Here is a 14938-nt window from a genome sequence, read left to right as displayed (position 1 = left end):
CGTACCCTTATCCTACTCCTCCTCTGTTCCTCTGGTGATGTATAGGTTAACCCAGGCCTTGTGTGTCCCCAGGTGCTCTCATTTGTTGACTTCTGTAACCGTAAAAGCCTTGGGTTCATGCATGTTAACATCAGAAGCCTCCTCTCTAAGTTTGCTTTATTCACTGCTTTAGCACACTCCGCCAACCCTGATGTCCTAGCCGTGTCTGAATCCTGGCTTAGGAAGGCCACCAAAAATTCTGAAATTTCCATCCCAAATTACAACATTTTCTGCTAAAGGGGGCGGAGTTGCAATCTACTGTAGAGATAACCTGCAGAGTTCTGTCCTACTATCCAGGGCTATGCCCAAACAGTTCGAGCTTCTACTTTTAAAAATACATCTCTCCAGAAATAAGTTTCTCACTGTTGTTATAGACCCCCTCAGCTCCCAGCTGTGCCCTGGACACCATATGTGAATTGATTGCCCACCATTTATCTTCAGAGTTTGTACTGTTAGGTGACCTAAACTGGGATATGCTTAACACCCCAGCACTCCTACAATCTAATCTAGATGCCCTCAATCTCACACAAATTATCACGGAACCTACCAGGTACAACCCTAAATCCGTAAACATGGGCACCCTCATAGATATCATCCTGACCAACTTGCCCTCTAAATACACCTCTGCTGTTTTCAACCAGGATCACTGCCTCATTGCCTGCGTCCGTTATGGGTCCGCGGTCAAACGTCCACCCTTTATCACTGTCAAACGCTCCCTAAAACACTTCTGCGAGCAGGCCTTTCTAAATGACCTGGCCCAGGTATCCTGAAAGGATATTGACCTCATCCTGGCAGTAGAGGATGCCTGGTTGTTCTTCAAAAGTGCCTTCCTCACCATCTTAAATAAGCATTCCACTGTCAAGAAGTGTAGAACTAAGAACAGATATAGCCCTTGGTTCACTCCAGACTTGACTGCCCTTGACCAGCACAAAAACATCCTGTGGCGCACTGCACTAGCTTCGAATAGTCCCCGCGATATGCAACTTTTCAGGGAAGTCAGGGACCAATATACACAGTGAGTTAGGAAAGCAAAGGCTAGCTTTTTCAAACAGAAATTTGAATCCTGCAGCACTAACTCCAAAAAGATTTGGGACACCGTAAAGTCCATGGAGAATAAGAGCACCTCCTCTCAGCTGCCCACTGCACTGAGGCTAGGAAACACTGTCACCACCGATAAATTCACAATAATCGGAAATGTAAATAAGCATTTTTTCCATCTTGCTACCCCAGCCCCGGCAAACATCGCTGCTCCCCCTGCAGCAACTGGCCCGAGCCGCCCCCCCCCCCCCCCCCCCGCTTCTCCTTCACCCAAATCCAGACAACTGGTGTCCTGAAATAGCTGCAAAATCTGGATTCCTACATATCAGCTGGGCTAAACAATCTGGACCCTCTCTTCCTAAAATGATTTTCCGCCATTGTCGCAACCCCTATTACTAGTCTGTTATTAACCTCTCGTATCGTCTAAGATTCCTAAAGATTGGAAAGCGGCCGTGGTCATACCCCTCTTCAAAGGGGGAGACACTCTAGACCCAAACTGTTACAGACCTATATCCATCCTGTCCTGCCTTTCTAAAGTCTTCGAAAGCCAAGTGAACAAACAGATCATGGACCATCTGGAATCCCACCGTACCTTCTCCGGTATGCAATCCGGTTTCCGAGCTGGTCAAGGGTGCACCTCAGCCACGCTCAAGGTCCTAAACGATATCATAACCACCATCGATAAAAGACAATACTCTGCAGCCGTATTCATCGACCTGGCCAAGGCTTTCGACTCTGTCAATCACTGTATTCTTGAACCATAAGGTTCAATTCTCGGGCCGACTCTTTTCTCTGTATATATCAATGATGTCGCTCTTGCTGCTGGTGTCTCTTTGATCCACCTCTACGCAGACGACACCATTCTGTATACATCGGGCCCTTCTTTGGACACTGTGTTAATAAGCCTCCAGACGAGCTTCAAAGCCATACAACACTCCTTCCGTGGCCTCCAACTGCTCTTAAATGCTAATAAAACTAAATGCATGCTCTTCAACCGATCGCTGCCAGCACCCGCTCGCCCTCCTAGCATCACTACTCTGGACGGTTCTGACTTAGAATATGTGGACAACTACAAATACCTAGGTGTCTGGCTAGACTGTAAACTTTCCGTCCAGACTCACATTAAGCATCTCTAATCCAAAATTAAATCTAGAATCGGCTTCCTATTTTGCAACAAAGCCTCCTTCACTCATGCTGCCAAACATACCCTCATAAAGCTGACTATCCTACCGATCCTTGACTTCGGCGATGTCATTTACAAAATAGCCTCCAACACTCTACAACACTCTGCAAATTGGATGCCGTCTATCACAGTGCCATCCGTTTTGTCACCAAAGCCCCATATACTACCCACCATTGCGACCTGTATGCTCTCGTTGGCTGGTCCTTGCTACATATTCGTCGCCAAACCCACTGGCTCCAGGTCATCTATAAGTCTATGCTAGGTAAGGTCCTCCTTATCTCAGCTCACTGGTCACGATAACAACACCCACCCATAGCACGCGCTCCAGCAGGTATATTTGACTGGTCATCCCCAAAGCCAACACCTCCTTTGGCCGCCTTTCCTTCAAGTTCTCTGCTGCCAATGACTGGATCAAATTGCAAAAATCACTGAAGTTGGAGACTTATATCTTCCTCACCAACTTCAAGCATCGGCTGTCAAAGCAGCTTACCGATCGCTGCAGCTGTACTCAGCCCATCTGAAAACAGCCCATCCAACCAACTACCTACGTCATCCCCATATATATATATATTTTTTTTCTGCTCTTTTGTACACCAGTAATTCTACTTGCACATCATCATCTGCACATCTATCACGCCAGTGTTAATTGCTAAATTGTAATTACTTCAGCACTGTGGCCTATTTATTGCCTTACCTCCTTACTTCATTTGCACACACTGTATACAGATTTTCTATTGTGTTATTGACTGTACTTTTGTTTATCCCATGTGTAACTCTGTTTTGTTGTTTTTGTCGCACTGCTTTGCTTTATCTTGGCCAGGTCGCAGTTGTAAATGAGAACTTGTTCTCAACTGGCCTACCTGGTTAAATGAAGAGGTGTGGGAGTCAGGGTAGTGATGGTGGTGGTGTTGGGAGGACGGCGTAGAAGGGGGGCGATGTAATTTGAGTAGAGGATGGTAACTGTAACTGGCAGTGTACAGGGTGAGTAGAGGAGTTCGGTTAGATGGTAGCAATACGTGGAGGAAGAGAGGATCGTAAACAGAGAGCGGAGGAGTGGAGAGGAGTATACCAGGATAGCAGCTCAACAGGCAAGGGAGGGAGGAAGGGAGGGAAGTGATACACCCTGGTCTGGCTGATTCCTGGTCCGGGTGCCTGCCTGTCACTTCTGGATCCGCCTCTTGGACAGCCCCCCAGCCTCATCCTGGGAGCATTGCCCAGTCCACAGCACAGGGAACACCCCCCCCCCCCCCACACCCCCCCCCAACCCCCTTCCCAGATCATTGTGTTTTCCATCTCCCAGAGAATGATCTGGACTGCCTGGCTTGGTCCGTGGTTGGCTCAAATGTCGGAATGTAAAGGGTTTCCTAGCCACCCGTTTGTTTTGGTACCATTTAGGACACAATCTTCTTCTCACAGCAACCACAGACATGTCTCCCACAACGTCCGTAGCTACAAGGTTATTGTTGGTTCTGTAGCATTCTGTTGGAGTAGTAGGGATATTATCACTGTTTTGGAGGGAAATGGAGGTGAGTTGTAGAGAGTAAATCTGCCTATCCTCTCCTCCATGGTCACCACATGAATCTTTAATGTAAAGTTGTATCTTAGATTCTTATGCGGCTCCTCTCTCTGCTTCTCACTGACCAGTCCTGGGCCTGTAAGGGAGAGACGGGGAAGCACACCCAGGGTAGTCTTTGAAGTGTAAAATACAAGCCTTTTTATGTTCAGATGTTAAATATTCATATATAGGAGGCAAACATGCGTCCTGGAGAGGAGAGTGTGTTCTTTGAGTTTAGAGAAAGGTTTTGGGTAGATGGTTGTCTGTGTGGGGGGAAAGAGGGTAAATGTTAGGTATAAACATGTAAACAGAATTGAATAGGGAAAATAGCTATGTATTTTTCATACACTGCTTGGGAAGTGGGATGGTATGGGGCAAATATTCAGTGTGAGACTGTCCTCTCTGTACCTCTTCCAATACACCCTCATTCAATAAATTCAGTGGCAGAAAAGAGGGCAGGTTTATCTGGGACCTTTGTATATTTCATCTGTATGCATACATGTGTCTGAGAGTCTGTGTGTGTGTGTGTGTGTGTGTGTGTGTGTGTGTGTGTGTGTGTGTGTGTGTGTGTGTGTGTGTGTGTGTGTGTGTGTGTGTGTGTGTGTGTGTGTGTGTGTGTACACACGCGTATGCACTCAAATCTGTCTGTTTGTGTCCATGTATAGTATGTGTAAGAGGTGGAGAAAGAGGGTAGGGTAAGCCATTGATATGCAGAATTAAGGACAGAAAGGTCTTTCTAGGAGTAGCAGTGTGTCAGACAGACAGACAGACAGACAGACGTTATAGTTGACAACGGCATGCTAGATGGAGAGGTCTGGGTATAAAGGCCAGAGAGAGAGAGAGAGAGAGAGAGAGAGAGAGAGAGAGAGAGAGAGAGAGAGAGAGAGAGAGAGAGAGAGAGAGAGAGAGAGAGAGAGAGAGAGAGAGAGAGAGAGAGAGAGAGAGAGAGAGAGAGAGAGAGAGAGAGAGAGAGAGAGAGAGAGAGAGAGAGAGAGAGAGAGAGAGAGAGAGAGAGAGAGAGAGAGAGAGAGAGAGAGAGAGAGAGAGAGAGAGAGAGAGAGAGAGAGAGAGAGAGAGAGAGAGAGAGAGAGAGAGAGAGAGAGAGAGAGAGAGAGAGAGAGAGAGAGAGAGAGAGAGAGAGAGAGAGAGAGAGAGAGAGAGAGAGAGAGAAAAGGTGGTTGAGTGAAAGGTGGAAGAGATGGAAGGAGGGAGGGAGTCGGTTGAGACTGGCTTCTTTGTTCTAAGGTCATAGTGTGCTGGAGTAGTGAGGGGGAATGGGGGTATGGCTGGACTAAAGACATACGGCTTGTTCCTGGTGTGGGGAGCATCTGGAACACAGACCATATTAGGACTAAATCAATCTAACAACAATTAACAGTCACGGCACGGCATACACAAAATACCTCACAAATCAATTCAGAGAAATTTAGCATAATCCACAAAATCTGTAGGAAAAAGTAGAATATGAATCCCACACTACAATTAGCTGTACTAAAAAACAATGTAGGCAATGATGGCTGTGTTTGTGTGTGGTCACAATGGACAATGTGGGCCAGGTGCTGTGGTTCTGCTTATGTTAGAGCTGTGTTTGTGTGTGGTCACAATGGACAATGTGGGCCAGGTGCTGTGGTTCTGCTTATGTTAGAGCTGTGATTGTGTTGATGACAACAGTACCATGACCTTTTCACACGCATACATCCGGGTTGTGACATCGGAGTAATCCTGACAGCTTATCTGCCCCGAGTCTGGTGTCGGATATCATAGACCTAATTTGAACACACACACACACGCAGGCACACACAAACACACATACAAACACACACACAAACACCTGCTGGTCCAAGCATCTGCTAGATGGCAGAGAGACTGACGTCGATACATGAATGTGATCATTGATTGTGTCTCATGTTCAAGGCCACTGTTTCTCCTTGTTCAATATTCTATGATTAACATTCGATGTGTAGCCTCTCTTCCAAGGACCATGTGTGTGCGTGTGTGTGTGTGTGTGATAATGAGTGCTGCTGACTGGCATTTCTGACTGGTTCCCTTCCACATCCTCTAGAGATGGACGTCTGCACGGTGCCAGTGAGATGCCAGCCTGTCCACAGTGTGTGCACGTCCCTGCAGCCGATGTGTGTGTATGTGTCAGATTGGCTTGCAACTGATGCTCTGCCACACCCCTATGTCTCAGAAATGGTAAATGAGAGTATAGTGTGTGTGCCTTTTTTCTCAACAATATGGTGTCACTATTTGTTTTCAGCTATTTACATTTGATATGTGTGCGTGTGTGTGTGTGTGTGTGTGTGTGTGTGTGTGTGTGTGTGTGTGTGTGTGTGTGTGTGTGTGTGTGTGTGTGTGTGTGTGTGTGTGTGTGTGTGTGTGTGTGTGTGTGTGTGTGTGTGTGTGTGTGTGTGTGTGTGTGTGTGTGTAGTTAATATGTTTCTGTGGCTCCAAATCGGTTGTGAACAACCGGGTTAATGATTAACCTCTTTAAATACTTTAAGTGAGAAATCGAGACCCAGATCCAGACTCTCAACCTACTGTAGACTAAAACCCAGTGCCAGCCACTTACCTAACCCTTACCCTGACCCTCAGCATCAGCCCAACCCAAGAGCCATAGCTAGCCAAAATAGTTCCCACTCTGGAACACTCGGAACCAGTCAAATGAAAGTGAAGCTACAACACACGTAGAGCCACGTAGAGATCACACCACTGAGCAGACACAGAGAGAAGTCAAAGAGCAATGTGTAATAACAAAACGTGGGACTAGGGGGGTGAAAGAGGGTGGAAAGGAGAGAGGGGGAACGAGAGAGAGAGGAGAGAGAAGGAATGAGAGAGAGGGAATGAGAGAGGAGAGGAGAGAGAAGGAATGAGAGAGAGAGAATGAGAGAGGAAAGGAGAGAGAAGGAATGAGAGAGAGGGAATGAGAGAGGAAAGGAGAGAGAAGGAATGAGAGAGGAGCGAGAAGGAATGAGAGAAGAGAGGGAATGAGAGAGGAGAAGAAAGAGAGGGAATGAAAGAGGAGAGGAGAGAGAAGGAATGAGAGAGAGGGAATGAGAGAGGGGAGAGAGAATGAATGAGAAAGAGGGAATGAGAGAGGAGAGGGAATGAGAGAGGAGAGAGAGGGAATGAAAGAGGAGAGGAGAGAGAGGGGATGAGAGAGGAGAGGAGAGAGAGAGAATGAGAGAGGAGAGGAAAGAGAGGGAGTGAGAGAGGAGAAGAGAGAGAGGGAATGAGAGAGAAGGAATAAGAGAGGAGAGGGAGGGAAGGACTTTACCTTTGGACCATTGCAGAGGGAGTGGCTTCAAAAGAAGGAGGAGGGTGTGAGAGAGAGAGAGAGAGAGAAAGAGAGAGAGAGAGAGAGAGAGAGCCGTTGAGCAGTGGGAGAGTGATAGAGTATATCAGTCAAAGAAAGAACCAAAAGGCAGAGGGAAAGAGTGTGAGAGAACTACTATGCTCTGTCCCACTCCCTGAATGTCTTCCCCTTCTCTACAGCCCAGAGAGAGAGAGAGCAAGAGCAAGAGAGACTACCTTTCCTTACTCTGGACTCTACTGCTCCACCATGGCACCTGTCACAGACAGAGAGACACGGACCTAGGAGCGCTACAGTACCAGGAACACACAGAGTACAAAGGTAAGACATTCCTTTCCTTATTTCCCAGTGCTATAGTGGTTGTTATTGGGGTGTGTTTATCATGTCTGTTATTTAAACAGTAGTTTGGAAGCAGAGTGTTTGTCAGTGTGGTTGTGTTTGTGTGAGTGAACTGGTCAGTGTTGTTGTAGTGGAGTTATAGGTTCATGTTTGCTTTGCTCACAGCCTAGTGGTGTTTTTCAATTGGAAAGTGTGAGAAAGTGGTCCTTTTTCAGTTGGAGATTCAACATTTCTCACAACAGTTCTCTGAAATGCCAGTTAGGTGCTTGTGCTAGAGTGTCCGTTTTAAGTAAAAGTAAGCATATTAGTACAAATTTCCATTTACCTGTTCAGATGATTTCTCCTAATATTGACCAGCGGGACACCTGAAATCCCGTACAGCCCAACTCTCTCTCTCCCTCCATCCCTCCCCATCTTTCCACAGTGTCACATCTGCACTTTAATCTAATTTAGCTCTGGCTTTTATCTCCTTTCTGCATGTTTTGTAAATGGCTAATTTTAACGAAGGGAGTTTATTCCTCTCTTTCTCCGTCTCTTTCTCTCCTTCCTCTAAAGTAGTGCAGATTACATTGAGAGAGTATCCCACATACAGGCAGCTAATATCTGAAACCAATATAGTATTTCATCTGTGTGTCTGTGTCTGTCATCTCCAATAATCCTTGGTACCTTCAGCCTTTTAACCCAGTGTCTTACTCAAAAACCACATCTCCCCTGGACACTGAACACTCCTGAGCATCTCAGCTTAACAGTATGACTGTGTCTGGGTCTCTATGGAGTGCTCTACTGTAGATATACAGTGGGGAGAACAAGTATTTGATACACTGCCGATTTTGCAGGTTTTCCTACTTACAAAGCATGTAGAGGTCTGTCATTTCTATCATAGGTACACTTCAACTGTGAGAGACGGAATCTAAAACAAAAATCCTGAAAATCACATTGTATGATTTTTAAGTAATTAATTTGCATTTTATTGCATGACATAAGTATTTGATCACCTACCAACCAGTAAGAATTCCGGCTCTCACAGACCTGTTAGTTTTTCTTTAAGAAGCCCTCCTGTTCTCCACTCATTACCTGTATTAACTGCACCTGTTTGAACTCGTTACCTGTATAAAAGACACCTGTCCACACACTCAATCAAACAGACTCCAACCTCTCCACAATGGCCAAGACCAGAGAGCTGTGTAAGGACATCAGGGATAAAATTGTAGACCTGCACAAGGCTGGGATGGGCTACAGGACAATAGGCAAGCAGCTTGGTGAGAAGGCAACAACTGTTGGCGCAATTATTAGAAAATGGAAGAAGTTCAAGATGACGGTCAATCACCCTCGGTCTGGGGCTCCATGCAAGATCTCACCTCGTGGGGCATCAATGATCATGAGGAAGGTGAGGGATCAGCCCAGAACTACATGGCAGGACCTGGTCAATGACCTGAAGAGAGCTGGGACCACAGTCTCAAAGAAAACCATTAGTAACACACTACGCCGTCATGGATTAAAATCCTGCAGCGCACACAAGGTCCCCCTGCTCAAGCCAGCGCATGTCCAGGCCCGTCTGAAGTTTGCCAATGACCATCTGGATGATCCAGAGGAGGAATGGGAGAAGGTCATGTGGTCTGATGAGACAAAAATAGAGCTTTTTGGTCTAAACTCCACTCGCCGTGTTTGGAGGAAGAAGAAGGATGAGTACAACCCCAAGAACACCATCCCAACCGTGAAGCATGGAGGTGGAAACATCATTCTTTGAGGATGCTTTTCTGCAAAGGGGACAGGACGACTGCACCATATTGAGGGGAGGATGGATGGGGCCATGTATCGTGAGATCTTGGCCAACAACCTCCTTCCCTCAGTAAGAGCATTGAAGATGGGTCGTGGCTGGGTCTTCCAGCATGACAACGACCCGAAACACACAGCCATGGCAACTAAGGAGTGGCTCCGTAAGAAGCATCTCAAGGTCCTGGAGTGGCCTAGCCAGTCTCCAGACCTGAACCCAATAGAAAATCTTTGGAGGGAGCTGAAAGTCCGTATTGCCCAGCGACAGCCCCGAAACCTGAAGGATCTGGAGAAGGTCTGTATGGAGGAGTGGGCCAAAATCCCTGCTGCAGTGTGTGCAAACCTGGTCAAGAACTACAGGAAATGTATGATCTCTGTAATTGCAAACAAAAGTTTCTGTACTAAATATTTAGTTCTGCTTTTCTGATGTATCAAATACTTATGTCATGCAATAAAATGCTAATTAATTACTTAAAAATCATACAATGTGATTTTCAGGATTTTTGTTTTAGATTCCGTCTCTCACAGTTGAAGTGTACCTATGATAAAAATTACAGACCTCTACATGCTTTGTAAGTAGGAAAACCTGCAAAATCGGCAGTGTATCAAATACTTGTTCTCCCCACTGTATGTAGATCTAGTCAGTCTATTTCTCTGTCTCTCTCTCTCTCTGTCTCTCTCTCTTTCTGTCTCTCTCTCTGTCTCTCTCTCTCTCTCTCTCTCTCTCTCTCTCTCTCTCTCTCTCTCTCTCTCTCTCTCTCTCTCTCTCTCTCTCTCTCTCTCTCTCTCTCTCTCTCTCACTCCTTGTGGTGAGTGCAGGCCAGAGGCTGGGCTACAAAGCGGCAGTGACTTTGGCGGTGTGGTGAGACTCTGTGTCTGTGTGCTTTGGGCTGGACGGGAATGTTACACATCACAGACACAGAGGGAGGGAGGGAGGGAGGGAGGGAGGGAGGTGTAGAAAAATAGAGAGAGAGGAAGAGGGAGAAAAATAGAGGAAGATGGAGAAAAATAGAGAGAATGAAAAACAGACAGAGAGGAAGAAAGACATACAGTAGCAATGCCAGTTTTCTTTGTTTGAAATATTTAATGGATGCTGCTGATCTTTTGAAATATTGACTTGTTTGCTGCTGCTGGAGGGTCTAAAGAGGAGACAAGTTGTTCTCTCATTCACATAAAAAGCTAAATGCTGTCATCATCAACATTTTATCAGATGTATTTTTATTTTCAATCCAGTTGAATAAATGTAACAGTACAGGCATTTTATATGATACTCACTCCTGATGAGTAAGGTATTCCTCTCGCTCTCTCTCTTTCTCTCTGTGTGTGTGTGTGTGTGTGTGTGTGTGTGTGTGTGTGTGTGTGTGTGTGTGTGTGTGTGTGTGTGTGTGTGTGTGTGTGTGTGTGTGTGTGTGTGTGTGTGTGTGTGTGTGTGTGTGTGTGTGTGTGTGTGTGTGTGGACATGCTGTCTCCTGTAGACTTACTATCTCACTTTTGACTGCAGAACTAAATCAGATGCTTCATCATTTGATTTACACTGTTAATTACCTGGTAATGATCACTTGCCCCTTATGTTTCCCTTGAATTAATCTGTAAAGGAGGAAGAACGGTTTGAGAGAAATGGTTTTAGGAACAACTTAGCACAGGGAGACTGTTTATATAAACACAGAGCCTCATACAGTAGGTACAGTATGGTCAGGAGTGTTCTGACCAGGAACAGCTCCTGATCCTCTAGTTATATAAGATCACAGTGCAACCATGTGAGATTGAATAGCCTGACTAGATCAGTTAGCGTCATCAGGTACAGATAACATGACAACGATACACTGAACCAGGGTTGAAACAGAGGCTAGAAGGGCCAGTTCAGCATCAGAAGCTTTAGTGTAAAAGCAGTTCAGAACAGTGTACTAGCAGTGTACCAAACAACAAGGAAGTCCACCTGACCTTTCTCTCTCCTTCAGATGTCTATCAGCCATAGCAGCCGATCCCCGTGCTGCGGGCTCAGTGCGAGAGGGAGGGGAGTGACTCTGACATGGACTAAACAGTGTGGCGAGTAGGGGTGGGTAGATCAGAAGCTCTTTGGCAAGCTGAAGCCTCATTCCCTGCTTGTCTTGGACACACTCATGCCTCCTCCTCTCTCTACCTCTGCTTCTCCTTATATTTGCCTTAATGTGCAGAGCCGTGTGTGTGTGTTTGTACCCTGGCATATGTGTCTGCAAATACAGAATTTGTGTGTGCAGTGTGTGTGTGTGTGTGTGTGTGTGTGTGTGTGTGTGTGTGTGTGTGTGTGTGTGTGTGTGTGTGTGTGTGTGTGTGTGTGTGTGTGTGATGTGTGATGTGTGTGTTTGGGGTTCAGGCTGCAGGTGAGAATCCATCACCTCTACTATGTAGAAAAAGCCAGAGGTGAAGGAGAGGAGAATTAGATAGCTTTACAATAGGAGATGAGAAAATAACGAGTCTCTCCCCTTCTTCTCCTCCCCCTCCTCCTCCCCCCATTGGCCCCTCAGAGCTGAGGTAAAGGGAGCGTTCGCCCGCCTCGGGGGCTTAGAGAGGAGATTTGGCTGTTCTGCCGGGTGCCTGCCTGATAACGAGACAGCCAGGCCTGCTGATACGCTGCTGAGTGCGTGCAGTAAAGTGCCCCTTACCTGTCACTCCTCACCTGTCACACTCTGGTGCCACCGGCGGCCGAGATGGCGCACACACACACACACACACACACACACACACACACACACACACACACACACACACACACACACACACACACACACACACACACACACACACACACACACACACACACACACACACACACACACACACACACACACACACACACACACACACACACACACACACAGGGCCAACCACAGAGCTGCAGGATTGTTTGTGTATGCAACTGCAGCATTTTTACAGTTTGGTGTGTGACAACTCACAGTAAACCTCTCAGTCAAATTAGAGAGGAAATGAATCCAGGCTCTTGCGGCACGTCTGGTATTTCATTCAGTGAGCATCACACTATGCAGTTAAATATTTTCCACTCACTATACTCACACCTCTCTGTCAGGCTAGTTTAGGATAGGAAAAGCCCATTCACCCTCATTCAGGCCACAGGATGGATATATTGTATAAAGCATGATATTCCCCCCAGTCCTCTCCCATCTCCTTCTCATCCTGTTGTGTTGTGAATATTCAAGTCTTTGACTTGAATATTCATATTCAAGTCAAAGCCCTTAGCTGCACCTAGCCATCATAACAGAACTCCATGAAGAGAGAGGAGTGGAGGGGAGAGGATAAGGGGAAAGAGGAGGGGAGGGTGATGTAGGAATAAGAGAGGAGGATAAAGATGGAAAGAGAGAGGGAGAGAAGAGCTGAGACTATGAGAAGAGAAATCAGCAGGTTAGAGGGGGAATAGAAGAAATAAAAAGGGAAGTAGAGCAGAGCAGATCTCTTCCATTAATGTGTTCCTCCCTCCTCCCCTCCATCTATTCCTCTGCTCCTTTCCTCTCACCACCTGTGTTCTCACTCACCGCTGTTTACCCACCCTTCCTCCCTCCATCCCTCCCTCCCTCCCTTTCTACCCCATTGCCACTTAATCCTCCTCCCTCTCTCTCACCCCCATCCTTCTCCCCTACCTCTTATTTCACCTCTCACCCTTCTCACCTCCCTCGCTAGCTCTCCCCGCACTCCACTCTCTCACTCCCCTATTCACGCTTCCTGATGCCTACACACTTTCTGGTGCTTAAGTTATTAGCCAGACCTAATCAAACTGCAACCATGCAGTATGGGGTGTGATCTGTGATGTTGTGTGTTTGTGTGTGTGTGTCTATACTGTATGTATAGGGTGTGTGTGTCTTAATGTGTAGGGTGTGTGTGTGTATATGTGTAGGGTGGGTGTGTGTCTATATGTGTAGGGTGTGTGTCTATATGTGTAGGATGGGTGTGTGTGTCTTAATGTGTAGGGTGTGTGTGTATATGTGTAGGATGGGTGTGTGTCTATATGTGTAGGGTGTGTGTGTCTATGTGTAGGATGGGTGTGTGTGTATATGTGTAGGATGTGTGCCACGCCCTGACCTTAGAGATCCTTTTCATGTCTCTATTTTGGTTTTGGTCAGGGTTTGAGTTGGGGTGGGTATTCTATGTTCTATTATTTGTATTTCTATGTTTTGGCCGGGTAGGGTTCTCAATCAGGGACAGCTGTCTATTGTTGTCTCTGATTGAGAACCATACTTAGGTAGCCCTTTTTCCCACCTGTCTTTGTGGGAAGTTGTCTTTGTTTGTTGGCACTATAGCCTGTAGCTTCACGGTTGTTTTCTCGTTTGTTGTTTTGTTGGCGTCATTTTTTATAATAAAAGAAAATGTACGCTTACCACGCTGCACCTTGGTCCACTTCATTCAACAGCCGTGACAGAACTTCCCACCACCAACGGACCAAGCAGAGTGGTAAGGAGGAGCAGCGTGTTCAGAATTCATGGACTTGTGAGGAAATCCTGGACGGCAAGGGACCCTGGAGGCAGGCTGGGGAATATCGCCGTCCGAAAGAGGAACTGGTAGCAGCTAAAGCTGAGAGGCGACGCTATGAAGAGCTAGCAAGGAAGCCCGAGAGGCAGCCCCCAATGTTTTTTTTGGGGGGAGGCACACGGGGGGTTTGGCTGAGTCAGGTTGGCTGAGTCAGGTTGGAGACCTGAGCCAACTCCCCGTGCTTACCGTGGCGAGCGTCGTACTGGTCAGGCACCGTGTTATGCGGTGGAGCGCACAGTGTCTCCAGTGCGCGTTCACAGCCCGGTGCGCTACCTTCCAGCTCCCCAAATCGGCCGGGCTAGGGTGGGCATCCAGCCAGGTCGGAGGATGCCGGCTCAGCGCATCTGGCCGCCAGTGCATCTCTTCGGCCTGGGTTATCCTGCGCCAGCTCTATGCACGGTATCCCCAGTTTGCCAGGAGAACCCAGTGCGGCCTGTTAAGGCTTCCCGCACGTGCCGGGCTAAAGTGGGCATGCAGCCAAAAGGAGAGGTGCACATGGTATGCACCAGATCTCCAGTGCTCCCCCACAGCCCGGTTCGACCTGTGCCTGCGCTCGGGAGGTGCCGGGCTAGAGTGGGCATTCAGCCTGGAAGAATGGTGCCAAGGCTAGGCACCAGATCTGCAGTGCTCCCCCACAGCCTGGTTCATCCTGTGCCTCCTCTAAGGACCAGGTCTCATGTATGTCTCCCCAGCCTGGGTGGCCCTGTGACAGCACCACGCACCAGGCTGTCTATACGTCTCCTCTCATCAGTGAGGGTCCCCAGTCCGGAGCTTCAAGCGACGTTCTCCAGTCCGGAGCCTCCAGCGACGGTCTCCAGTCCGGAGCCTCCAGCGACGGTCTCCAGTCCGGAGCCTCCAGCGACGGTCTCCAGTCCGGGGCCCGCAACGAGGGTGCCCAGTCCGGGGCCCGCAACGAGGGTGCCCAGTCCGGGGCCGCAACGAGGGTGCCCAGTCCGGGGCCCGTAACGAGGGTGCCCAGTCCGGGGCCCGCAACGAGGGTCCCCAGTCCGGGGCCCGCAATGAGGGTCCCCAGTCCGGGGTCGGCAACGAGGGTCCCCGCACCAGAAGTGCCACCAAAGTGGGGTGAGCCAGTGGTGGAGCGGGGTCTGCGTCCCGCACCTGAGCCGCCACCGCGGATAGATGCCCACCCAGACCCTCCCCTATAGGTTTAGGTTTGCGG

The 14938-nt window shown here is 47.9% G+C and overlaps 1 protein-coding gene across 2 annotated transcripts in view; it reads left to right on the top strand.

The window, feature by feature from the left end:
- The first annotated feature begins 7182 nt into the window (after positions 1-7182).
- The window catches only part of sema3b (sema domain, immunoglobulin domain (Ig), short basic domain, secreted, (semaphorin) 3B), a 124209-nt gene continuing 116453 nt past the window's right edge, over positions 7183-14938 (top strand). For both annotated transcript variants that reach the window (XM_071348497.1, XM_071348499.1), the window contains exon 1: positions 7183-7449. The gene's annotated coding sequence lies outside the window, so the exon portion shown is untranslated. The remainder of the gene's footprint in view (positions 7450-14938) is intronic.

Source organism: Salvelinus alpinus, chromosome 17, assembly GCF_045679555.1.
Source record: "Salvelinus alpinus chromosome 17, SLU_Salpinus.1, whole genome shotgun sequence".
In the NCBI taxonomy this organism is placed as follows: domain Eukaryota; kingdom Metazoa; phylum Chordata; class Actinopteri; order Salmoniformes; family Salmonidae; genus Salvelinus; species Salvelinus alpinus.
This window is presented reverse-complemented; position numbering and strand designations above follow the sequence as displayed.